Source organism: Chlorocebus sabaeus, chromosome 22 (assembly GCF_047675955.1).
Source record: "Chlorocebus sabaeus isolate Y175 chromosome 22, mChlSab1.0.hap1, whole genome shotgun sequence".
In the NCBI taxonomy this organism is placed as follows: domain Eukaryota; kingdom Metazoa; phylum Chordata; class Mammalia; order Primates; family Cercopithecidae; genus Chlorocebus; species Chlorocebus sabaeus.
Window position 1 is genome coordinate 32,888,926 of NC_132925.1, and position 25,517 is coordinate 32,914,442.

Genomic DNA, 25,517 nt, shown 5'->3' on the forward strand with positions numbered 1-25,517 from the left:
TGGAGCCTTCCTTGACCATCTTGGCCCTCAGTGATCAACTGTTCTTTTAAATTTCTTTAATATGGAGAGTTGACATCCATATATTTTACACTCACTCTTCTCCTATGCTATTGAGTTATTTTAGGTACATGTTATGTTTGACTACTTGGATTATAAGTTCTTTAAGAATAGGGCTTGTGGCCAGGCATGATGGCTCATGCCTGTAATCCCAGCACTTTGGGAGACTGAGGCAAGTAGATCACCTGAAGTCAGGAGTTCAAGACCCACCTGGCCAACATGGTGAAACCCTGTCTCTACTAAAAATACAAAAATCAGCCGGACGTGGTGGTGGACACCTGTAATCCCAGCTACGCAGGAGGCTAAGGCAGGAGAATTGTTTGAACCCGGGATGTGGAGGTTGCAGTGAGCCAAGATCTGGCCACTGCACTCCAGCCTGGGCGACAGAGTGAGACTCCAGAAAAAAAAAAAAGAATAGGGCTTGTATTTAGTAGAGAACCTAGCATAGATCCGGGCACATCATGGGAGATCAATAAGTAGCTTTTCACTGATGGATTAAATATAAACACATTATTGGAGAAGCTACTTCATTGCTTGGAAACTTCCTGAAACATGTATAGTGTCAGGTATACAATAGCCTTGCCCATGCTGAAGTGTTAAAAAAAGTTCTTCTCAAAGCCAAATGAATCATACTCCTGGTTTCTTCCTGTCTCAATCATCTTCCCCTTTCACTATTCAGCAGATTAACCTCCACACAGGGCCTCTGGTTGCATACTCTCAGTCTCCTCTGGTCTCCTACACCATCAGTTCCCTCCAGTCCTCCAGACCCATCAGCTGCCATGATGCTGCCTCCTAGATTTTCCTGCTAACCTACTGCTGAACCACACACCCAACCCTCCTTTGCTACAGTGGTCATCCAACAACATAGCCAAGAAATTATGGAAGTTTTATAGAAATTAAACTAAGGCTATGAACAATAGTGGTTAAAAGTAGAAATAAAATGATGTCATTTTGGCAGTCTGCAGGCTATCTACTAGAATCCTTCTTCCCCTTCTTCCTGGGCACATAGCATGACTATATTTTCTGGTCTTCCTTGCAGTTAAGTAAAGTCATGTAACTAAATGACTAAATTCTTTCCAAAGATGTAAGTGGAAGTGTTGTACACCCTCAACAGGTCTGGGTCAATTATTCTGTGTTCTTCCACACTCTTTATGTGGGCTGGGTGATGTGGCCTTAAGGGTCGGTAGAGCCACAGGGTCTAAGAAGCTATGGTCCCTTAACTAGCTTGCGAAAGAGAGCTGCACTGCAGTCAGGAGCACCTCCCTTGAGCAATTGTATGAGAAACAAACTTCTACTGTGTTCAAACCATTATACATTTGGCATGTATTTACGGCAGCAATTCAGTCTACCCTAACTAATACATCCATTAAGTGAATGAACAAAGGTAGAACTGTTACTGCACTCTTACTTGACTCCAGAGAAGCATATAATTGAGAAGGAAAGAATATTTGCCTAATAATAAAAGGGAAGAAAGCCATAGGTGAATGTGAGTTATATTTGCATAAAATAGGATTGAGAAACTGTGCGATGAAGGTTCTTACAGCAAAGACCTGGATTTTTCACTGTTAACTGTCTCATTGGAACTATTAATTAACCAATGGATAAAACAGAATTCCTTGGGGACAGGTTCCTTGTTAATGTGTGGGCCTAACACATATAGGTATTCAATAAATACTTGTTAACTAAAATTAAATCAAAGGGGTAAGAATCCCAACTCCAGCCCATTTATAGAAATGGAGCATAGCCAATTCTTTTTTTTTTTTTTTTGTATTTTTAATAGAGACAGGGTTTCACCATCTTGGTCAGGCTGATCTTGAATTCCTGACCTTGTGATCCACCTGCCTCGGCCTCCCAAAGTGCTGGGATTACAGGCGTGAGTCACTGAGCCTGGCTGGCCAATTCTTATTAACAAAGCGTAATGTCCAAAGAAGGGAATCAAAGGTTGTAGGGTCTTAAAGCCATGTCAGATAAGAAGCACTGAGGAAATGTAAATGTCTAACCTAGAGAGAAAGAAACAGAGAGAGTGTGTGCGTGTGTGTGCATGTGTGTGTGTGTGTGTGTGTGTGTGTGTAGGGAGTTGGGGAGGGAGATAGAGAAGGAGGGAGAGAGGTACTGAGAACCACAACTGTTCTTTAATAATTTGAAGAGCTGTCATGGGGAAGAGGAGATGTAGTCCACATTCCTTAAAAGTGAAACTGTAACTAAACTTCTGTTTTATACAAAAAGAGATTCCCAACAAGTACAGACAATGGAACAGGCTGCCTTGGAAAGGACTAAACTTTTCCTTACAGGAAGTACTTCATCCAGGGCTGCCAGTTGGGAACATTGCAGAAGGTTATCCTGCACTGAGTATGAAATTAAGAGAGTGAAATTCCCTTTGGAAGGTTCCAAGTAGTCCCACGAGGCTTGTACTACTAAGGCATTTGGGAGACACTCTGTTCCAGGATCACCTGCGATTTCCAATAGTCTCTGTGCCAATTCCCAGTTGTTCCCACAAGGATGACTCTTTAGCTGGTTGCAAGAGGGAGGTACAAAGAAGTCTGGGAGAAAGGAAGCCACATGCCAAGTCACAAAATCTGTTATCTGGTAGTTTATCCAAAGTCTAGCTTGCGGGGAGAGGAGAGCAGCTGATAGAGATAGACAAAGCCCTTAGCCCCCCAACATCTCCCTTACTAAATTACATCAGTTTAATGGAGATTTTAGTCTAGAATACCTAATAGAAAGATAAAGCCAATTGGATTACCTGCATCGTGTTGGTTTTAAGAGATCAGTACCTGGTGGGAAGAGGAAAAGCTAACTTTACCATATAGGCTTTATGAAGATCAAGCCCAGGTAGACACCAAGGAAGGAATGTCCAAAGTTGGCAGTGTGAGGGCTGGAGGTATCTGGGGTGCTGAGGAACTGAAGGAGTGGGAGGAAGAGTGGTGAAGGGTTTTGCCTACTCTGCAGTTTAGCCTGAGGCCTTGGTGCATCTCTGAGAACTTTCTCGGGTTGAAGACATTGTTTGCCAACACCCAAATTGGGATGTCAGGACTTGTTTATAAACTGCAAACAGCTCACCACAGCTTAGACTTGTCTTCCCAGTCTAGGCCAGTCTGGTCTCCTCAGGTTCAAGCCCAGGTCTCCTTATCCCTCTCTCTGGGAGAAAGATGCAGGGAAGGAAAAGAAGGATGCTCTCTGTGCTAAATATCTTCCCACAAAGAAAGAGTATATCAGCTGTCTATTCTCATGTGAGTCCAGTCACCACCTCCACCAAGCCCAACAATTTATTCCTTCTGTGTTCAGTGTGATTCCAGTATGACTCTACAGTTTCTTTTTCAGGGACTTCTGGAATCCATCTGCAAGGAATGCCAGCTGGTGGCTCTTAAATACCCAGAAACCTAAGAAACAGTACTGGACAGTGCGGAAACTTAAGAAGTGGGACAAGATAGGCACTACCAGCTCTCAGGGTGTGAGAGAGGGGAGTTATGGGTGAATTGCATTCAGTGAAGGCTTCACAGAGGAAGAGAAGGTGAACCTGAGTCTTAAGATTTAGTTATACAAAGAGAAAGCAAGGGAATTTCAGGTTGGAAGGACTACGCAGGGTAAAGGGAATATAAAAGAGTCTGTTCGGAGCCAGTGTGTGAGAGTCTGACTGGATGAATTTATTGGAGAAATTGAATACTCTGTACAACAACCTCTCACCACCTGCAGCCTCCAAGCGCCATGCCAGCTCTACCCATGGTTGTTTATGAGTCTCTAGACAGGGATGACCATTCCGTGGTTGAATCTGGTATATTAGAGAATGCACACATAATGTTTACCTGCAAAGAATATGGCAAAACCTCTCATGAAGTTTTAAGATCAAATGGAGAAAATTTGCCTGCAGAAAAGCATGATTAAATAAATTATTAGCTGATTCAATCACTTGACCAAATTTGTACTCATCTCTTGCCCCCAACTCTACCACTGTTCATGTGTTCCCCATCTCTGTGATGGGTTATTCATCCAATGGAAATAAATGGTAATGGATTCTTAAAAATAAGTCATCACACACAGATTAGAGTGTCCCTGGAGATTCCCAGGATATGTATTGTCTCAAGAGGTACTTAAAGGATTTTTTAGGTCCTTTCTCCAGGACCTAAATGTAGGACATTTAAAAGTCGTGGTTCTAAATGTTTCACATAGTACTTGGGACCTTTATATTTTCCAGTTCTAGAGTAGTGACACATTCTGCTCAGATTAACATAAGGGCATCCTAGAGCACTTAAATAATGAATGCTTCCATTTAAACCAACTCATGAGGTGTGAATAAAATATTCAGGCTGGGCACAGTGGCTCACACCTGTATTCCCAACACTTTAGGAGGCTGAGCAGGGAGGACTGCTTGAGCCCAGGAATTTGAGAACAGCCTGGGCAATCATAGTGAGACTTTGTCTCTACAAATAAATTTTTAAAAATTCAGGTGTGGCAGTGCCCACTCATAATTCCAGCTACCCAGAAGGACGAGGCAGGAGTGCCACTCAAGCCCAGGAGTTTGAGGCTGCAGTGAGCTATGACTGTGCCACTGCACTCCAGCCTGGGTGACAGAGCAAAACTCTGTCTCAAGAAATAATAATAATAAAAATAAAGAGAAGTTCAAATGCCAGTGTCACACATAATGTTTCTGCCATTGAAAAATATGACTTATGCTGTGTTTTCCCCACTAACACACTCCGACTCACACAATTAAAGTGGTTGACCTACATCCACAAGTCCATGTCAAATATATGCAAATGAGAAGATAACAGTGAAAAGAGAGAAAGGAGACAATTGATCATAGAACGGAAGGAAGGATGGGAAATGTCTTTTATAATTCATCAAGACACAAATAGAGATATCTCATTGTTTGTTTTTTTTAAGGCACCGGATCTACTGAGAAATAAATAAACATTAAAAATATATATATATATAATCTAAAGGACAGCCTGGATATGTGGAACATCACGACTCAAAAAGCACCAGCAGAGTCCAGCAAACAAATTGTAAAATGCCAAAGCATCCTTTCTCTGGCATCACTTTGAAAGGTTGAGAATATCCCTCGTCACAGGTCTTGAAGAATAAGGACCCAGCAGCAGTCTGACCTGGAAGTCACAGTAGGGAGATGTAAGTACTCTTGAAATCCCTTCTCTCCCCAGCCTCGTGAGAGTTCTGATTGAGCTTATGAGATCCAGTTTTACAAATCAGAGTAGCGTATGAACTGTGGATGATCAAGGAGAGTCTTCATTTCTGAAAGACAGATGCTTCTGTGGGCAAGATGAGGCTGCCCCAGAGCTGTAACGGTTTGAGCAGAAATGTCTTCCAAAGGGGAAAACATTTCCACTTTTTGTTTGGAAGCTTCACTTTTTTTCCTGAAGTTCTTACAACAGTAGTAATTATTGTTTTTCTAAGGGAATGTTGCTATTTTTGTCAGCATGGGCTTTGAACTACTTTGACTTTTTCTCTAATCTTGCTGGCACAGAAAAGTTGTTGGTGAGTTAATGAAAAAGGCGAACATTTTGAATAAGATGGAAAAGCACAAAGGAAGACCTCCTTGAGATACTACTGAGACTAGAGGCTTGTCTGTGTTAGTCAGATGTTGATAGTGCCCAGGAGCCACTCTTAGCACTTACGGTGGTGTCATATGGTGGCAAGACAGGTACTTGTTTCAGATCGAAAGATAGGAGTGAGAGCATGTGATCAGATAAGAGGAAGGGACTCAGTTGAAAGGAGAGGGCTTCCATCACACTGGTTATTGTTGCCCCCTCTTGGAGCTTTGCCTGAGTTCAGGGGATCTGTGGACCTTTCTCAATCATGATGTACCGGTGGACTGGGTAATCAGGAGAAAGCTGTCCATTAATCCAACCATAAGTCCAAATACAGTCAACATTTTCACACATTCGCCAACCACAATGGACACTGAAGTCTATAGGCAGCACTTAACATTTAAAAAGGGAGAGGTCTGATTAAAATGGCTTGAAAATCCCCTAAATTGTCCTTAAAGAACATTATTATACCATTGTGTGAGACCAAAATATGCCACCCCAAAATATATTGAGCTGAAGGTAATTAAGACGAAACACATGCAGAAAAGCTCGCTGCCCTTCCTCTGTTTGCCTAAAAGCAGGATATAGATTTACAAAGACAATAGGTATCCTGCACCCCATCACCCCGCTTCTACCAGAATGAACAAAGGTTAACCACTAAAGACAGCTTGGAACTCCTATAAACCTGGAGATGGTTCCAGAGCAATCTACACAAACAAACTTTACTAACCAGCCTTTAATTTGCCTTCCCCCAAGTTGCCACTCCTAGAGGCTTAAATTCTTTTCCCTTTGTCTTGTCACTTCCTTAAAAATTTACTGTTCTTTGTTGAAGATATTATATAAGCTGGAATTCAAAGCCACCTTTTTGAGAACTACTCCGTGGGTATCTCCATGTATATATAAAATAATGCATATGAATAAACTTCTGTTTGTTTTCTCTTATTAATCTGTCTTATGTTATAGGTATCTAGATAGGGTTCCCATCTAAGAACTTCTGAAAGTTGAAGAAAAAATTATTCTTCTTTCCCTACACCATTTTTCAACAAAAGCAATGTAACGTGTGTTTTCCTTCAGTTGGGTAGGAGACAAAGTAGTGAACTTTTATTTAAAGGACAACTTTTTATTTTAAAAAGTTCTTATTTCCTTAAACATAGATTCACCGATATTATGAGATCTATCTGAGAATCAAGACCAAAGAAACCAAGGGAAGAGTAGATTCACATCTCTCAGCTCAGCTCACCTAACATTCTTGCTCATTGTGTTAAAAGATGGGCAAATCATCCTTACTCTTTAAATGCTGTCTCGTGCTTTATTTGGCCTAACATATCATTGAATTCATATCAGTTAAACACAGAACTTTACTCCATAATTCATGAACATATCCTCTCCAACTCACCAAGAGCCTAAGAGAGAGCTAGAAATAAAAAGTCCCAGAGCTTAAGCCTCAGGACAAATTGGCCTCTGGAAAGTGCCTTTACTTTTGGCTGCTGTCTTTCTAAATGTGTGCCCCAGATTCCAGCCCTAAATTATCACACTTTTCCCATTTATGATACCTCCTCCACCTTTAAGTGTTCTTTACACAATTCTTGGATGAGGCTTTTGGTCCAAAGACCTTGAGAAAGAAGGAAATACAGATTTATGGGAAAGGGACCTGGAAAATCTCAAACAGACACATCTTTATTGCAACCGTCTGAGTCTGTGGGAGAGAGAACAGGGCCCAGAAGGATCAGCTCTGAATTTGCTCCAATTCCAGACTTCACTCCCTTCTTTCCAAGCTCCCCTCTTGGGCCAACATTTTAATCTTTCAATCTCTCTCCCTCCCTCATCATCCCTGTTTATTCACCTTTTCCATTCCCTCGTCTCATTTTCTCATTCTTTCTGATTGCCCCAGTCTCTTGCACTCATATCCCCTCGCGTATCATCTTTCTGTTGGAGCCTGCACTCATGGCCTCCTTCCAAGAGCAGCAGGTTTGAATCAGCTCCAGTTGAAAATGAAGGCAGGAGGTGGGGGTGGAGTGAGGCCAGGAGGGGAATAGCCACTTTCTGGTGGCCAATGTACAGTAAGCACAGCCCTCCACCCTGCCTCCAGGCTGGTCCCTGCTGTTGCTCTCTCTCTGCCCAGACCCCCCTCCACACACAGGTATGTACAAGAGAAGACCTAATAATCCCCTGCAGGGAAAACCAGAGGCCCCTATCCCCAATAAGGCAGCTGGTTTCCATTAGATGTTCCAAGCCCTATAAATATTCTCTTTTCTCACTTATCTCTTATTATTTTTCCTTTCCCTTTCTCATGTTCCCGCCTCTGGATTCCCTCCTGGGAGGAGGCCTAAATTAAGACGGGAAGGCTTGCCAAGCTTTGCATTAACCATCCTGTCATGCCCCAGGCCCCTGGCTGAGCACAGCCCAGAAAATAGCTTCTTGTTTGTCCAGTTTGCTGCTCCCCACACTGAAGGCTGACATGCTCCCAGGAGGGAGGAAGGGTTGAGCTGAGCCTGAGATGGAGGGTGTGGCCAGAGCCATCTCACCTGTGTGATCTGGGTTGTGTTCGTGGCTAAGCCTGTTGAGTGCTCTGTCAATGTTGTCTTGTCCATAGAAGTGGATACTGAACAGTGTATTGGGCATAGCTCTGCAGGGCAACATTCTGGGGTTCAGATCCCAGGTCCTCTGTTCACAGGGAATCTGACCTCAGGCAAGTTATACAACCTTTCTCATTTGTACAGTTGTGCTGATAACGCCCACCTCAAAGGATGGTTAAGAGGATGAAAATGAGGTAACTAATGGGAAAACATTTAGTTCAAGGTCTGCAGGTAGCAGATGCTGGTGCTCTTCTCTTGCCCCTCCCTGTAGGATTTACTGTTGAAAAACCTGCCCTCCTCCTCCACCAGCCTCCCACACCTTGCAAACAGTTAACTGAGCAATTACAGAATTTAATTAACTGAGCAATTACAGACTCCGAATACCCAAGGGCCTGACTTGCGGAGCATACAAATGTTTACTTTTTGTTCTCTCTCCTCCAGCCTATTCTATGGTAAAGAAAGAGGCAGAGAAAGAGTGAATATAAATCCCTAAATTAGAGCAATGTTTACAATTGTTAGTACTTCTTATAAACTAGGCAGAAGCTATGTCATTGTTCTCCAGGGGCTGGGGAGAGGGAGGAACTTAAGCACCTCACCCTAAACTGAGGTCATTAAGAATACAGCCATTGGGGTCAGACTCTCTCTGGACCTGGACTCAAGCTCCAACTCTTCCTAGCTGCTGGACTCAAACAAGTTACTGGCCTCACTGCGCTTCTTTTCCTCCTCGTAAATGACCTAACCACAGTCCCGCCAGAGGCATCTGAACCAGAGAAACTCCATGTTGAACAGGAGCTGGGTACAATGAGGCTGAGACCTACTGGGCTGCATTCCCAGACAGTTAGGGCATTCCATGTCACAGGATGAGATAGGAGGTCGGCACAAGATACAGGTCATAAAGATCTTGCTGATAAAACAGCTTGCAGCAAAGCTTGCCAAAACCCACCAAAACCAAGATGGTGATGAGAGTGACTTCTGGTCGTCCTCACTGCTATGCTCTCACCAGAGCCATGACAGTTTACAAATGCCAGGGCGTCGTCAGGAAGTTACCCTGTGTGGTCTCAAATGGGGAGGCATGAATAATCCATCCCTTGTTTAGCATATAATCAAGAAATAACTATAAAAATGGGCAACCAGCAGCATTCGGTCTGCTCTGTCTATGGAGTAGCCATTCTTTTATTCCTTTACTTTCCTAACAAACTTGCTTTCACTTTACTGTATGTACTCGCCCCGAATTCTTTGTTGAGCGAGATCCAAGTACGCTCTCTTGGGGTCTGGATCGTGACCCCTTTCTGGTAACAGTACTACTGACTTTATAGGGTTGCTACAAAGACTGAATGAGAAAATATAGTTCACCAACCTTTGAATAGCGCCTGACAGAGTAAGTACGCAGCACATGTCAGTCATCCTTCCCATTTGGTCAATCAGTACTAGCCTTGCTCCTTTTGTATAGGCTTGCTCCTTCATCATGGTCATTCCCAAACTGACCCATAGGCATGGACAATAATACAGCTGGGATTTGCTCCTCCCACTTCTGCATGCTCCTCAGAAGAAGTCTAGCCACTTCGGTGGCTCTGCGTAGATTCCAATCCTCACCATGAAACAAACTCTGGAATCGCCTTAACTAACTGGCCTTCCCATGAGGGATGAACCTTTGGGAGACCATGCACTGTGCGTAGCAAGGATGTCTTTCCTGTGCCCCAGACACTCACAACCCATCATCCTCATGGCCTTCCTGAGACCAGAGCCTTCATCTGGGAGTGCAGCCCATGACAAGCAACAGACATGACCAGCACAAACAGAGCCAGAAATCTTCAGACCGTTTGAGGGAAACCGCCGTGCTGGTCTGCCCTCTCTGCCTGTCTGTTGGGCTGAGGGTGAATGGAGGGTACTGCCCTCCCAACACAGGGGCAGGTATAGCCCAGAATCCCAAGACCTTAAGTCCACAGAATTGAATCCCCTGTCCTCTGCACATGAGCCGATCTAGAATAATGGCATTTCATAAAACGACTATTTTCTGTATTTCTTGTTAATTTATTTGCCATATAAGTCAGCCTTGTCATACGCTGTCGAGTCAGCTAGACCTGGTTCTGTCACTTCCTCAGTGATTGACATTGGTCAAGTTTTTTTAACCTCTCTGAACCTCCATTCATTAACCTATAAAATGGGGCTAACAAGCTTACAGCTTTAAAGATATATCACATCTTCCTCAATAGACTTTAGCCATGGATATTCACTTTTATGATACTTATTCTGCCATTTTACTACAATTTGATTCCACTTCCTTTTATTCTATCCTTAGTGCAGTCAGAAAACAGCTGGTCACCTTCATTCCTATATGTAACTACCTTCCAGAGACCTGGAAACAGTTAATAAATCATTCTTCAGCCTCTGAACTTTAGGCTAAATAATGTCAATTTCTTTCATCTTCCTCCCAAGATCCTATTTGAAAATCTGGAGTAATTTTATTTTTGTCTTCTGGTCTCTCTAAAAATTAACACATCAGATTTCAGTGCCTAAACATGAATATGTTATTGTAACAAGGGCCTGATAAAAATTTGGACTGTTTAATTCATCTAATTCATCCTCAGCTTGGGGTACCCACTAGTATCCTCCCTATCTTTTATTTTTGCATATAAATGTTGGATCACTCAAACATGAAATAGAGAAGAAAGGCCAGTGTTTATTCCTTTAAGAAGGCAGCCTTGCAACTTGTTAAACTTTATCCCATTTGCTGGAGTAAGGGGGAAAAAAAAAAGAGAAAGCCACCAAAAGGGACTCTGAAGGAAATCGTTAGAGTAAGGAGAAAAGCTCTTCAGAGACGTTTTTTGCCCTCTGAACTTTTCTTGCTCAATTCTGTTCTCCCATGGTGACAGTACAGCTAATATAAGTCTGTGCTCCACTGGGCCCCTGCTGAGCCAGGCTGGGGTAGGACAGGAAATCACCACTCAGAAAATAAATGACCTGTCCCAGAGTCTTTTGTTAATGAGTCCAGGGCATAATAAATCAAGGCGACCCAGTCTCAAGAAACACAAGCCTGTTTAAAAAAAAAAAAAAAAACCAAACCCGAAGCCCCAGAGGTGAAGAGGAGGAGTAGGGAAAGAGGGGACCGCAGGGAGTCCTTATAAATCACACCCAAACGAAACTAGTGCAGATGTTTTCCAGTTTCAGGCCCACTCAAGAGGCAGAGAATAGACGCATGTGGACGTGAATGGAAAGAGCTATCTGTTTTGAGGGAAGACAGGAGACGGCCAGCTCAGTGGACGGGGCCCCTCCTCTCGCTCAGTGCCTCAGGCATTTAGTGGCACCGTCTGCAAGCTCCTTTTTAATGTTCTTCAGGCTGTCACAGTCCACTCTGATTTTTCACCTCTCCGGGGTCTCCCTGTAGTCAGCATGGCAGGAGTGTCTGAAGAAGGGTGAATGCCTAAATCCTCTTGGTGGAGAGAACCAAGAGGCTCTTGTCAAATGTGGGTCCCAGCTCTCTACAGTGGCAGGCCCTTATAAAAAGAGAGAAGTGGGAAGGTAAATCATGGGAGGGTCTTCACTTATCAAGTAAATTGCAAGCTCTCCAAGGGTGATATCTAACAAGAGAATAGAAAACAAAAATGTCAGGCTGGAAATAAATATTCCATTACATGGTAGAGAAATAAGGGGCTGTAGATCTAGGGTGAGGTATAATGTGAGACTCAGTTACTTGCAGAGGGCTTCATGTGGGGCCAAAATATACTGGTGAAATGGGTGTCACTGGCTCTGTTTTACAAATGAAGAAACTGAGACAAAAAGATGGAATAACAACATAGGCATTTCTAATGCACGTTACAGTTTGTAAAGGGTTTTGACAAACATTATTTCATTTGGACACTGCCCGGATAGTAGGCTGTTCTTTTGCTACAGATGAGGAAATCTGGGATAAGAAAGACTTTTAAAACTTACACAGCAAAACTCTGTCTCAAAACAACAAACAACAAGCAAACAAACAAACAAAAACTTCTGCAGGTTACACAGCCAATGTGTGCAGGAACTCAGGCCCATACCCAACTCTTAATTCTAAAACTGTTGTTTTTTTCTGTTCAACCACAGCTATTTAATATTTGCCGGGGTTCTATGATGGGCTCTAGGCTGATAGGAACTCAGGCCCATACCCAACTCTTAATTCTAAAACTGTTGTTTTTTCTGTTCAGCCACAGCTATTTAATATTTGCCGGGGTTCTATGATGGGCTATAGGCTGATAGAAAAGGATGCGGAAAAGGAGGATAAATTTTGACAAAGGTTTATTATTGCCTAGTTTTTGTTGTGGTGGTGGTTTGTTTGTTTGTTTGTTTCGTAGACCTCTTTACCATGCTTTAATGTGTAATGTTTAGCAGCAACTGGTAGGTACATGAGTGGACAAGAGGAAACTGTAGCCAAAGATTTTTTTTACCATTGTTCCATGATGTAAAAACCCATCGTTCAGGTATTTCCTTCCTTCCTTATAAGCATGGCCTCCTCTGCTCGTTCTCTTTTCTTAGCCATCATTTATAAGAAGTAGCAACACAACACAGCTTTCTAAAAAATTGTTTTCTGTGCTGAATTCATATACCACCACAAGTTAATATAACATAATATATTCTTCAAAATTCTTTCATGTCTGTTACCGTCTCTGAACTTCTTAATCAGGATTGTAATTTACCCTTGAAGAAACTGAGACCAGGGTGACTTAGCCATGATCTCTCCACAAGTTAGAAAGTAGATTCATCCTCCTAGCCTGGGCTGCCTCCAAAACAACACAAGGAGGGAGACACAGTTTGCCATGTTGGTTTCCTTCATATTACCCTAGTTCTGCAGTAAGACCGATATCACCTTCTCCCACCAGGACTCTCCATGAACTACTTATGTCAGCTCTTCTTCCTTTTGAAATAAAATAACGAGCATTAATCCAAATAGAAGTTCAAGTATTTGCCCATCCACACAATGTCCTCAACCACAATAGGAAGATGCCACAGCAGGCTGCCTAAAATAAACCAGAATAAACCCATAGCTTTTAACTGCCCAGGACCTAGATCTGTAGAGGGGCAGACACACCCATGAAAATTACGACTGTTCCAAGTATTTTAAGTCAAATAGTAGCCTTCTACAAGCCAGACCGTGGCTTTAGGTTTCCTTTCCTTGTTTTTTGTTTGTTTTTTGGTTTTCAGTTTCGGTTTTTGCTTTGTTTTCTGTTTTGGTTCTGCTCTGTGAGTCCAAATCTTTCATATTCAGATGCTGACTCTCAGCTGGGTGCCCAGAAGCAAGACTCTCAGTATGTGAGCATTCTTCCATGTCAGTCTTCTATTATGAAAGTCAGTCATTCTTTTCACAAATATTCTCAAATTCCTACTAAGTACCAGTGACTGTATTAAGTACTGAAGAAGATTGAAACTTATGTTTTATACTATCCTTGCCATTAACTAGCAGAGAGACCTTAGGCAAGACCCTCCCCCTTTATGGACATCAATTCCTGCCTCTGTAAAATGAAAGTATGGCTTTTTTGGTGTCCGGGTTCTTTCTAACCCTGCTGCTCTACAGTTCATGAGAATCTGTGTTGATGAAGTAGGCTTGGGTACAGCACCTAAAAAGAAGAATGTCCTTTTGATATACTAGTGCAAATAACTGGCAGAGGAGGAGGTAAGAATGGAGATTATATTTTCCAAGGAAATCAGATTGCAGATTGTAAGTGTGGCTACTGAGTTTTTAAAATCCATTTTATAGGTCACCAAAAAATTATCAAATACAAGTATGTGTGTCAGCTCATGCATAATATTTTTCACTCTCTTGTTTTACCTAACATTATTTTGTATATACATTCTGTGTATCAAGAAGTGCAGTCTCCTCTTTTTTTTTTTTTCTTCTATTTTTTTGAGACAGAGTCTCACTCTATCACCCAGGCTGGAGTGCTGTGATACAATTACTGCTCACTGCAGCCTCAACCTCTTGGGCTCAAGGGATCCTCCCATCTCACCCTCCTGTTTAGCTGAGACTACAGGTGTGCACCACCACATTCGAGTAACTTTTTTTTTTTGGAGATACAGTCTCACTATGTTACCCAGGCCAGTCTTGAGCTCCTGGGCTCAAACCATCCTCCCACCTTGGCCTCCCATAGTGCTGAGATTCTAGGCATGAGCCACAACACCCAACCTTTTATTTATGTATTTATTTATTTATGATAACTTAATAATAAAATATTTTTTTCACTAACTTCTATAAGGTTGTTTATATTTTTATTTCTTTCATTATTATTGGGCTGATCTGTTTTCTATGTGTTGAGTAATTTTCTGTGTTTCCCCTATTTGAAGAGTTTATTCATGTCTTTTGACCTCGTGTTTAGTAATGTTTGAAAAACATGTTAAGGTTTATGTAGACCAAATTCTTAAGCACTACTGATATTAGGGATCCCCAAATATGAATACATTCGTCTTCAGGATAGTGGGGAGTTTTGTCTTTGTTCATTGAAGTATTTGAAGCATTTAAAATAATGGCAGGTACACAGTAAAGGAGGTGCTCAATACATAATTATTAACGTTACTATATTATCATTAATATTTATGAGATACCCACAACATGTTGGGACAAATGTGAACGCTTCAAATTTGCATTGGACAATGAGAAGAAAATAAGGTCAAAACAGTAAGGGAAAAGAAGTTGTTTCTCACTTTAGAATTTTAAAAAATACACAAGGTGAAGAAGGCAAGGTAAGAAGCTGCTAGCCTGGGCCAAAGAGTGAGACTCCATCTCAAAAAAAAAAAAAAAAAAGAATAAATAGGAAATGAGAGAGTAGGAAAAGCACCACAGTAAGTCAGTGACAATAGTATTCACATCCTGGGAGGTGATGCTGAAGCCAATGGCCACCTTGATTTGAGTTGACCAGGTTTCAGAAGAAGTTAAACACTGGAAAATACTTTGTATATTGATTATAACTACTATTTATGAAGCACCTTGCCATGAGTCAAGAACTTTACATTCGGTAACAACAATCCCGCATGACAGGATTACAAATGAAGAAACCAAGGCAAAGAGAGGCTATGTATGAAATACACACTTAGTATGAAATAACAGCTGGCATTCAGACACAGGCCTGAGTCTGAAACCCATGCTTTTCCCATCCCACTGTCTGCTTTTACCACCACACAGACAAATAACTATTATGGGATACGAAATTAATTAATTAATGGCCTCTACTGAGAAGAATGTAGGTTTTGCCAATGTACTCTAAAGAATTTGTAGAATCCATCTGCAAAGAGTTTTGCAGATGCAGTTTGACAGGGTCTCAGAACCACGGCCTTTGTAATTTATCTCTGTCCCGAGCACACTGCTCTGTATACAGCAAGCAGGCATTTGAAATGTGCCATCCTTAGCTTAGAATATGCGAGTAAAATTCAGTATTCTTGGTTCGAGACAAATTAAAGGACATTAAACTTCTAATTCTTCTTCCTGAAAAATTAGCAAATTCTGGAAGGACGCAGAAATCCAGTCTAGCACAAAGGTCTAATCAAAAAATCCTCATTAAATGCCTTTCAATAATCATTTTAAATGATTACACAAAGTGCTTAAGATGATATGGCCAAAACAGAAACATTATTTCTTTGAAACTGTATTGTTTCCCTTTGAGATTTTTTGAGAATTGCTCCTTCCCCTCATCTTTGGCCCAAGTGGCCCAAGTGTATCTACCCTTTATGGGAAAATTGTGAGACTGCTTGGGTGAGGCAAAGACACACATTCCTCTCTTGAAAGAACAGACTTACATTCCTATGAGTAAAATAAATTAGGCCCAGTTTCTCTGTCCATTAATTATGCGGAATAAACAACCTTCTCCTGTTCAGGGAGAAGCACAGGAGACCAGAACAAATTTCCTCCACAGGCTCAGGGGAAAGATCACTTGATCATTCAGGAGAATGCCTGTGGTCTGGGAGGACTCAGAAAATTGGAACAGGCCCGGCTTTGCTGCCAGATGTTTCTAAGAAATCCACTAATGAAGACAATCCCATGATATGATCCACAGAGGATTGCTGCTTTGCAGGGAGAGGGGGCTAGAATTGCAGAAGAGCAACAGAGTGAGAAGGAATTTGCATCCAACTCTGACCCTGGGGAATATCCCAGTCCTCAACCCTGAAGACAGCATATGGAGTATAGGAAGTGTATGGGGCCAGGTACTTATATTACTTTAGAGTCTTTGAATATGCCAGGAACTTCAGGAGCTCAGGGGAGAGGATGCGGGGGCAGTAGGAATAAAGTAATCCATGGCCTCTGATGGTCTATAGCTAAATTGAATCTGCTGGGATTTTCAAGAGAATGGAATATTATCATCAAGAATCTAAAAGACAACAGGAAAAATACAGCAAATGAGAGAGAAGTTTCGAGTTGAAAATGTGTTTGTGGTTTTTGCCTTTACACACTTGCGACTGATACTGCTATTCATTATTTCATTATCCCCATCTCCTAAGACATCCTCAATTTTATTATGGGCTGCAGCAATACACCCAGTTAAAACATCAGCTTCCCAGATGCCTTTGCACGGTAGAGAGGTCACATGATCCACTTCTGGCCAATGAGAGGTAAGCACAATTCCCTGAGGCAGGATTTATTATAGAAAATCCACTGGGCTTTGGCCTTTGCCCTTTGCTCTTAACTTCTCTTCCTGATTGGAGTGTGGCCAGAGTAGCCGCCATCTTTGGAGCATGAGAAGGGACATTGAATGCTAGCCTGGCAAGCCAAAATATGAAAGCAGTCTAGATCCTTGATAGGTCCCAGCAAACATTACACACCTCTGAACTGTTATCTCTACTTTTTATTACATGATACATATCTTGTTTAAGCTACTGTTGCTTGGTCTTTGTTGCATGTAGTTAAGCATAACCCTCTGATAGCAATCTGAATTCAGTTAAATTTAACAATAATTACCTATACTGTGCCAGGAACTGTGCTAGATTTGGGAATGCAAAGATGAAGAAGATATAACCCACAACCCTCAAAAAGTATACAATCAACTGAATGCAAGAAGTTAAGCAACCCATTATAGTGCAGTTTTTGTTTAAAGTGTTATGGAAACAAAATAATTATGAATATTAACAAGGAAGCAAAATACACTGGGGTAAATTCTATGGAATTTATCAAAGTACATCCTCACACCTTATGACACATGCATGTGTGGACAAATCCCATTAACCCACTGAATATTCACAATTCATATTACTGATATAATCTGCTAAATCCTAGAGCCACAGTTATTTTATTCTCCTGTAAGTACCACTTTACGCTTGTTTATTTTCGCTGGTGGGGTCAGAGGACCTCCATGTTTCCTAAGTAAATTTCTCAAACCCTTGTCAATTCCTTATACACAGAGAAACCCCAAGAAATCCGTGGAAAAATAAACTCAATTTCCAAGAGCAGTGGTAATAAGGGACAGTCTGGTCTGAAGCACACCCTGAGTTGAATGCCAGAGTGCAGTAGCAGCATTTTAACCCAACAGTAGCACCTGCTTCAGCAACTTTTGTCTCTGCCTATCTCCCTAGTTTTCTGTGACTCTCTCCCTCTGTGTCTGTCCCTCTTGTCCTGTTTATCTTCTGCCCATCATCCCTCTCTAGTCTCCTGGATGGTATCTAATGCTCCCACTTTCTCACACTCCATCTCTCTCTTCCTTATTCAACCATGAATTGAGAATTTAAAATTTGTTAAAGCTTATTTGCTGCATTCATTGAGGTCTTTATCCAAGATTTTAGTTTTTGAGGTTGATGATTAGATTAATTGATACTTCTCAAAGACAAAAATAAGTTGCCTATTTTTTTTTTGAAGTAACACATTGCTCTATTTAAAACTTAGAAAGTTTGAAAGGAAATAGGTAAAAATACCTCCTTCACAACTGTCTCTCAGCCACCTTGTTCTTTTGCTCAAGACAACCAACATTGCTAGTTTTTTGTGTATCCTTGCAGAGCTATTTTATATATACAAGTAAATCCATACCACTATTTCCCCACTTTGTCCTACAAAAGATGGCGTACTCTATGCACTATTTTATACTTTGCTTTTTTCACTTAATATATTTTTAAAATCTTTCTGTCAGTACATAAAAAGCATTCTCATTCTGTTTTAAGCTGAAAAATATTTTCTTGTATAAATGTATCATAGTTTAACTAATCACCTGTTGATGGACACTTAAGTTGTTGCCAGTGTTTTATTATTTAAAATAACACTGCAATGAATTTCATCATTCATGCATCATTTAACAGATGAGAGTGTATTTTAAGATAAATACCTAGAAAAGAGCCAAATTCTTTGTTCATTTGTAATTATAACAAATTTTGCTACATTTTCTTTCTTAACACATGCTATTTTACAGTCCCACTTACAGTATATGGGGGTGCCTATTTCCCTAAGCCTTCACCAACACTTTATCAAGTTTTTTTGACTTTGCCAATTTAATAGGTGAAAAATGGTTTGTCAATATATTTTTAATTATTTTATTTTGTTGTGAATGAGGCTGTTCATATTTCATACATTTCATAGTGTAACTGGGACTACAGGCACATGACACCACATCTAGCTATTCTTTTTTCTTCCTTTTTTTTTTTTTTTTTTTTTTTTTTTAAGAGATAGGGTCATCCTAGGTTGCCCAGGCTAGTCTCAAACCCCTGGGCTCAAGCTATCCTCCTGCCTCAACCTCGCAAACTGCTGAGATTACAGGCCACCAAGAATTTCTACCTTGCAGAGATGTTTCTTTTATATTTAGTCAAATTTATTCATCTTTTCATTTCTGATTTCTAGGTTTTGTTTTATACTTAGAAAGACCTTGTGATAGGAGAGAAGTTCTTTGATATCTTCTAATTATACATTATATTGAATATCAATCAACATTTTTTTTTCTTATATGATTGCAAGTTAGCAAATGATCAGGTATCAATGCTAATGTTGTTGGGAGAGGGAGGTGTGTGGCAGTAAGAATCTGGATTCAAGTCCTTTTCCCTCTCAGTTGTGTCACCAGGCAAGAGTACTTGGCCTTATTTTGCTATAGACCTCAGCCATTTGTCTGCAGTAGGCAAATGAACATGCCCAAAGTGCCACAGGTAAGGTGTATGTGAAACGAGAATGGTAAAATGCTTTAATAACATGTGCATGAATATTTTAATTTTTTCACCTCTGCATATCATAGCATTGTGTCTTCTGCTGGACAGCTGAAGACACAATGCTATGTCTCCATCATGTCATTGTTATTGTTTGTCCTCATAGGTAATAATTCTGACAGGGGAGATACAGCAAAATTCATTATAGCTTTAAAAAAATCCCCCAGTGTATTGCAGTGAGAAAGGGGAGGGAGAGTCACTCAGTCAACATGTATGCTCCTTGACTGAACAGACTTGAGTGGCAGCCAAGCTTAGACATGTCTGTAGGAAGGCAATTATAACTAGTTACAGCCATCCTGCCCCTTCTGTCCTCCTCTCTTGCGAGCCTTAGCCTCCCAGCCTCATGAGGCCCAGAGTCCTCCTTCAGATGAAGCCAGTGTCCCAGCCAACCACCTGACGTGGAAAAAGCTGCCATCCTAGGGGATCAGAAAGACCCCAGCAGTCAGGAAGAGCAATTCTGATGATGTCAGCTTCTAAGTTTTCCGAAGCGACAGCCGCCTTGTCCAGTGTTCTTACAACTGGCCACTTACGAACCCAAACATTGTTACAGAGCATCTCGGTTTTCTTCCAAGGAGCACCACTCAGGCTTTAAAGACTTGTCCTTCGATTTTACTTTTTAGGGCATCTTGAGACTTTACTTTTTAGGGCATCTTGAGACAATGTTCTGCCTACACAAGATTCTAAACTGAGAGGAGTGACCCAGAAGCTCTACTAACATGGAGTCATATGTGGTAGGCCACTCTAAGGATATTATCCTCAATCATTAGCTCTCTCAGGTCTTAGGCTCTAGGCAGCTGGATGGTGGAGCTACGGGAATATGTGGTAGGTCGCTCTAAGGACATTATCCTCAATCATTAGATCTCTCAGGGCTTAGGCTCTAGGCAGGTGGATGGTGGAGATGCGGGAGGTCCAGAAGAATAAACTGAGGGGTAGCCACAGAGATCAGAATAAATTTGAGTGCCAGGAGAACAGATCACCTCAAGTCATGGACTGTATCACGGACATAGAATCTTGATGTAGAGTTAGAAATGGGGGCTGAAGGATAGAGAAAGGTTTTTTAAGTCAGGAGACTCATGAAAGCTGAGCAGGAGGCTGTGTCTGAATGGATAACTTGTATCTAGGTGAATTGTACAGACAGATCCCTCTGATGTCCTCTGAGTTAAGATTCAGGTGGTTTGAAGACAGTTTCTACCTGAAACCATGGTGGCAACTTGAGGCTTGAGCACAAGAAGAGACCAAGAGCCATCTGAGAAATGGCTCTAAGTTTTAGACTGAAAGGTAAAGTTAATCAGCCGGCAGGAAAGGAAAGAATGGCCGTTCACTCATTTAACCACCGTTCACTGAACCTTACGCGCCAGATACTGTTAAGGTGCCAGGGGTATAGAAGTGAACAAGACAAAGTCCTTGCTCTCAGAGTATCCATATTCTAGTGTGACAGACAGATGGTAAACAAGATGTGTTACATTTGTAATAAGATGATAAGCAAGAGATATATGCATAACAGTGGCAATCATTGCTCATCACGCCAGGGAGGAGGCTAGGTAGATAACTAAATGATGGAGGGAGGATGCTATTTTAGATAGGGTGGTCTAAGAATGACTTGGTGGTAATGATGTGACATTTGAGCAGAACTGGAATGAAGTGAGGGAATGAGTTGTGCAAACATTGAGGGGAAGCACTTCCAAGGCTAAGATAACAATAATGCCAGAGGTAGGAGTGTGCTGGGTGTGTGAGGTGCCACAAGGAGACCCCTGTGGCTGGATATAGTGAGTAAGGGTGGCATCATAGGAGATAAGGTCACAGAGGTTGGGACAAGCAGACACACGATGTGGGTCACATAGGGTCTTGCAGAGCGTAGTAAGGATTTAGGGATTTATTCTGAGATGAGAGGCCACTGGAAGATCACATGCTCATCAGATTATTAGAGGGCCTGGAAGCCACTATAATGCCTTGTGTGATTTTCCAGTGCTGTTCTGACCTACCCTGTGAACAGATTGTGCCCCCCATGCTCCCAATTACAGGGAAAACAGTTTCGCCCTTTCAACCACCAACTGTGCAGTTCTGGGCAAAAGACGTAAACAAATGCTGCAAATCTCAGGCCACTTGAGCAAAGCCTTCCTCATCTCTATGCTGATGGCTAAAATTGTGATCTTGTAGGTAGGGGCTGCGTTGGCCCCTACTTGAGTTGTACCATATGTACCAGTAAGTGGCTGTTGACCGAACATTCAGGAAACTGCTTCTACTTCCTCATCTCTGAATTCTTCCTCTCAACATCTCATAGACCAGCCCTCTGCTTAGCAGAACCTGAAAGGAGATCTGCCAGGCCCATTTTCTTCCACCTGGGACAAACTACTGGCAGGTCTTCCCAAGTTTCTTCCTCACATAGGAAGTGAGGCACCCCCCCAACTCTCTCTATGGTTAAAGAACAAGATTTGTCTAATGCATTCATAGGTTCAGTCTGGAAGACTTCTCAAAAGATTCAAAGGCACTAGCAGACATGCCCACAGAAGGAACCCAGACCCCAGAAGCTGATTTATTTCACAGAAATCACCTTGAAGCCTTAAAAAATACAGGCAGTTTTGTTGTTTGTATGTTTTGGTTTTGTCGTAAATTTCTTAAACACACACACACCAAAGTCATAGTGTTGTTAAAGACTATTTAATAACCAGAAAGTTGTTTAAATGAAATAGCCTAGGCGAGGCTATGGAGAAACAGGAACGCTTTTCCACTGTCGTGGGAGTGTAAATTACTTCAACCATTGTGGAAGACAGTTTGGCAATTCCTCAAGGTTCTAGAACCAGAAATACCATTTGACCCAGCAATTCCATTACTGAGTATATACCCAAAGGATTATAAATCATTCTACTATAAAGACACATGTACACATATGTTCATTCAGCACTATTTACAATAGCAAAGACTTGGAACCAACCCAAATGTCCATCAATAATAGACTGGATAAAGAAAATGTGGCACATATGCACCATGGAATACTATGCAGCCATAAAAAAGAATGAGTTCATGTCCTTTGCAGGGACATGGATGAAGCTGGAAACCATCATTCTCAGCAAACTAACACAGGGACAGAAAACCAAACACCATATACTTTCACTCATAAGTGGCAGCTGAACAATGAGAACACATGGACACAAGGAGGGGAACATCACACAGCTGGGCCTGTCAAGGGGTGGGACACAAGGGGAGGGAGAGCATCAGGACAGGCACCTAATGCCTGCAGGGCTTAAAACCTAGATGATGGGTTGGTAGGTGCAGCAAACCTCCAAGGCACATGTATACTTATATAACAAACCTGCACGTTCTGCACATGTGTCCCAGAAATTAAAGTAAAAAAGAAAAAAGGAACAGCATGTTCATATGATCATGTGTGTGTACGTGGGTGTGTGTGTGTTCTAAGCATAGGCAAATACGCATAGACTCACGAAAGTGATAAGAATATGAGTGATTTTAATTTTCATCTTTTTAATGTATATTTTCAAATGTAAAACATTTTTAAAAAGTCTTACATTCCAAACAACTGGATATAATGTCAGAAAGTTACAGTCTCAACCTCAATCTTCCTATCAACCATTCTACAGGGAAGGGCCAGTATGGCATTCCAACAAATCCCCTTTGAATTAGAGCACATGTATGTGGTAAACATTCATGCGTTGATCTCCGGAACCACTGACCGACGCCCCGCTTTTTTCAGGCACCTGCACATGGCTTAGAATCATTTACACACAGGAATACAGAATTGGAAAGGATTTCAGAAAAGATCTTGCCCAACCGCCAGCTCAATGCACAGCTCTTTCCGCTACATATCCCTGACTGGGGCTCTTCTGTCTTCTGCTTAATCACTTCCCAGGCTGGAGACAACAGGGCAGTGAGACCTGTTACCGGTGGAGAATGGCCCCCATCTTGCAGAGAGGAAATATCTTCCTCCCACCCACAGATCCTAGCCCCCAGATCTGTGGTATTTCATAGCTTTAAGAACTCATCTCACAGGAAATAAAAGAAGAATTGGAGGGGTTTGTTTTCTTGTTTGTTTGTTTTGTTTTGTTTTGTTTGTCGTTTTGTTTTGAAGATCTCTTTTCGTTTATCCAAGTTTCCTTTCCGTGCTGTTTGGCTCTACTCAGAGACTTACCTTATTCTCTTTCTCTGTGTCTGAAGTTTCTTTCTCCCCTAGGCAAAGCACCATAAGCTTATTTGCTTCCACTCCATCTGGCCACCTTTCTTTAGCAGGCCATCCCTACTCTGATTTCCTACCCTATAGATAGCTGACTTTCTTTGTCTTTTCCCTTCCTATTTCCATCGCTTTTTTTCCTTTCTTATTCAGAACTTCTTATTCTCATTCCCCTTCAGGGTCATATTAAAATAGTTGGAGACATTACAATATTATAATGACTCTCTGAATATGAATAAAAATAAAAGCAGTATTTAATTATAAATCAAGTTTAGGATAGACCACATTTTTTTCAGATATTCACAGTAATGATTATTTCAATCCTTTTTTAAAAAATGTTTTTATTGTGGTAAAATACACAGAGCGTGAAATTTACCATTTTAAACTATAAAACTCGGGGCACTGAGTACATTCACAATGTGACACAACCATCACTATCTAGTTCCAGAACTTTTTCATTGCTCCAAAGGGAAACCCCATGCCTGTTAAGCAATCTCTCCCCATTCTTCCCTCCCCGGACCCACTGCCCACAACTGAGCTGTGTTCTCTCACTATGGGGATTTGCCATTTCTGAGTACTTCGTACGAATAAAATCATACAATATGTGGCATTTTGTGTTTGGCCTCTTTCACTTAGAATAATGTTCTCAAGATTCATCTCTATAATTGCCTGTATTAGAACTTCATTCCTTTTTATGGCCAAAGAATATTCTACTATATGTGTATGCCACATTTTGTTTTTCCATTTATCGGTTGATGGTCATCTGAATTTTTCCCATCTATTGGCTGTTATGAATAGTGCTACCATAAACATTTGTGTACAAGTTTTTGCTTGAACATGGATGTTATTTGTTGAGGTGTCAATTTTTCCTCCAAAACCAAAGCTTGCTTATTTGTTTCTTGCTGGGAGCCTGGGTAGGTAGTGCCACTGCTTTGCTATTGTCCTAGGCAATGCTTAGCCTGTCCACTGGTAACCTCAGTCTGTTTCCCTATTTCTTTCACTCCCTGCTTGCCTGCACAAATTTGCATGCATATGTGGGTTCTCCCCCACTTAAACAATTTGGAATTCATATTGGCAAGTGGATTTCCCCCCTCTTACAGAGGTGATTAAAAAAAATAAGTACAGTGAATGTGTTCAATTCAGAAAGGCCTTGGGCCTCAGCTCTCAGCTTCCCCTAAGAAGGCCTCTTTCCAACTCGATTCCAGGAAAGCCGGCTCCAGGAGCTCAAGCCAGCAGAGGCCCTGCCTCGGGCCTCAGCTCATAAAGCCAAGGTGTGTCTGAGCCCCTTAACTCTGTCAGGCTTAGAACTTGAGCCTTCACTCACTGGCTGCTGTCAGAGTTCAGCGTTCCCTGCCAAGCTGTCGGAAAGCTGGAGGCCAGAGAGAAAAGGCGAGAGGCATCAGATTTCTGCCTGCAGATGGGAATGAGACTGACACTCCCCACACAGGGTTTCTCTGTGAGCAACCACAGGCATTATCAGCGTTCAGGATCACATCACAAAACACAGCCTGATTATCTTGCCTTCTCTTTTGCCTCCTCTCAGAGATGCAGATGCGATTGTTCCTTTCCCCTTTGCCTCCCCGCCTTTTCCTGTGTTTGTCCCTCTCCCCTTTCCTCCACAGCTCCGGCTTTCCCAGGTCTGTTTCTCTGTTGCTTTTCCCCCAAAGGCTCTCCTGTTCACTCCTGTCGCTTTGATTCCTCCCCCTCCTTTCATCCTGCAAATCTTTCTCTATCGACTCCCTGTCTCCTTGCCGTTCTCGGTGTGCCTTTCGGATCTGTTTCCTTTGACACTGGTCCCAGGCCCGTTGCCAAGTTTCAGACCCATTAGTGAGGTGCCTTGCTGACTGAAACACAAATCAAGACTGATCCGGGTACAATTAGCAGCAGCTCACACCTCATCTGGAAAGCATTAGTCAGCACTGAGAGTGCAGCGAGGGAAGCACAGGGAAATATTGATGACAAACAGAATAGATCTCCTACTTTTGGGGCATGAAAGGATCCTGACCCAGTAGACATATAACTGAAAATAAG

General features: G+C 41.7%; 1 protein-coding gene across 1 annotated transcript in view; it reads left to right on the plus strand.

Moving 5' to 3' along the window:
- The window catches only part of BOC (BOC cell adhesion associated, oncogene regulated), a 256,300-nt gene that overhangs the window by 110,257 nt on the left and 120,526 nt on the right, over window positions 1-25,517 (plus strand). Inside the window, exon 5 of the mRNA XM_038003333.2 lies at window positions 4,939-5,181. The gene's annotated coding sequence lies outside the window, so the exon portion shown is untranslated. The remainder of the gene's footprint in view (window positions 1-4,938; window positions 5,182-25,517) is intronic.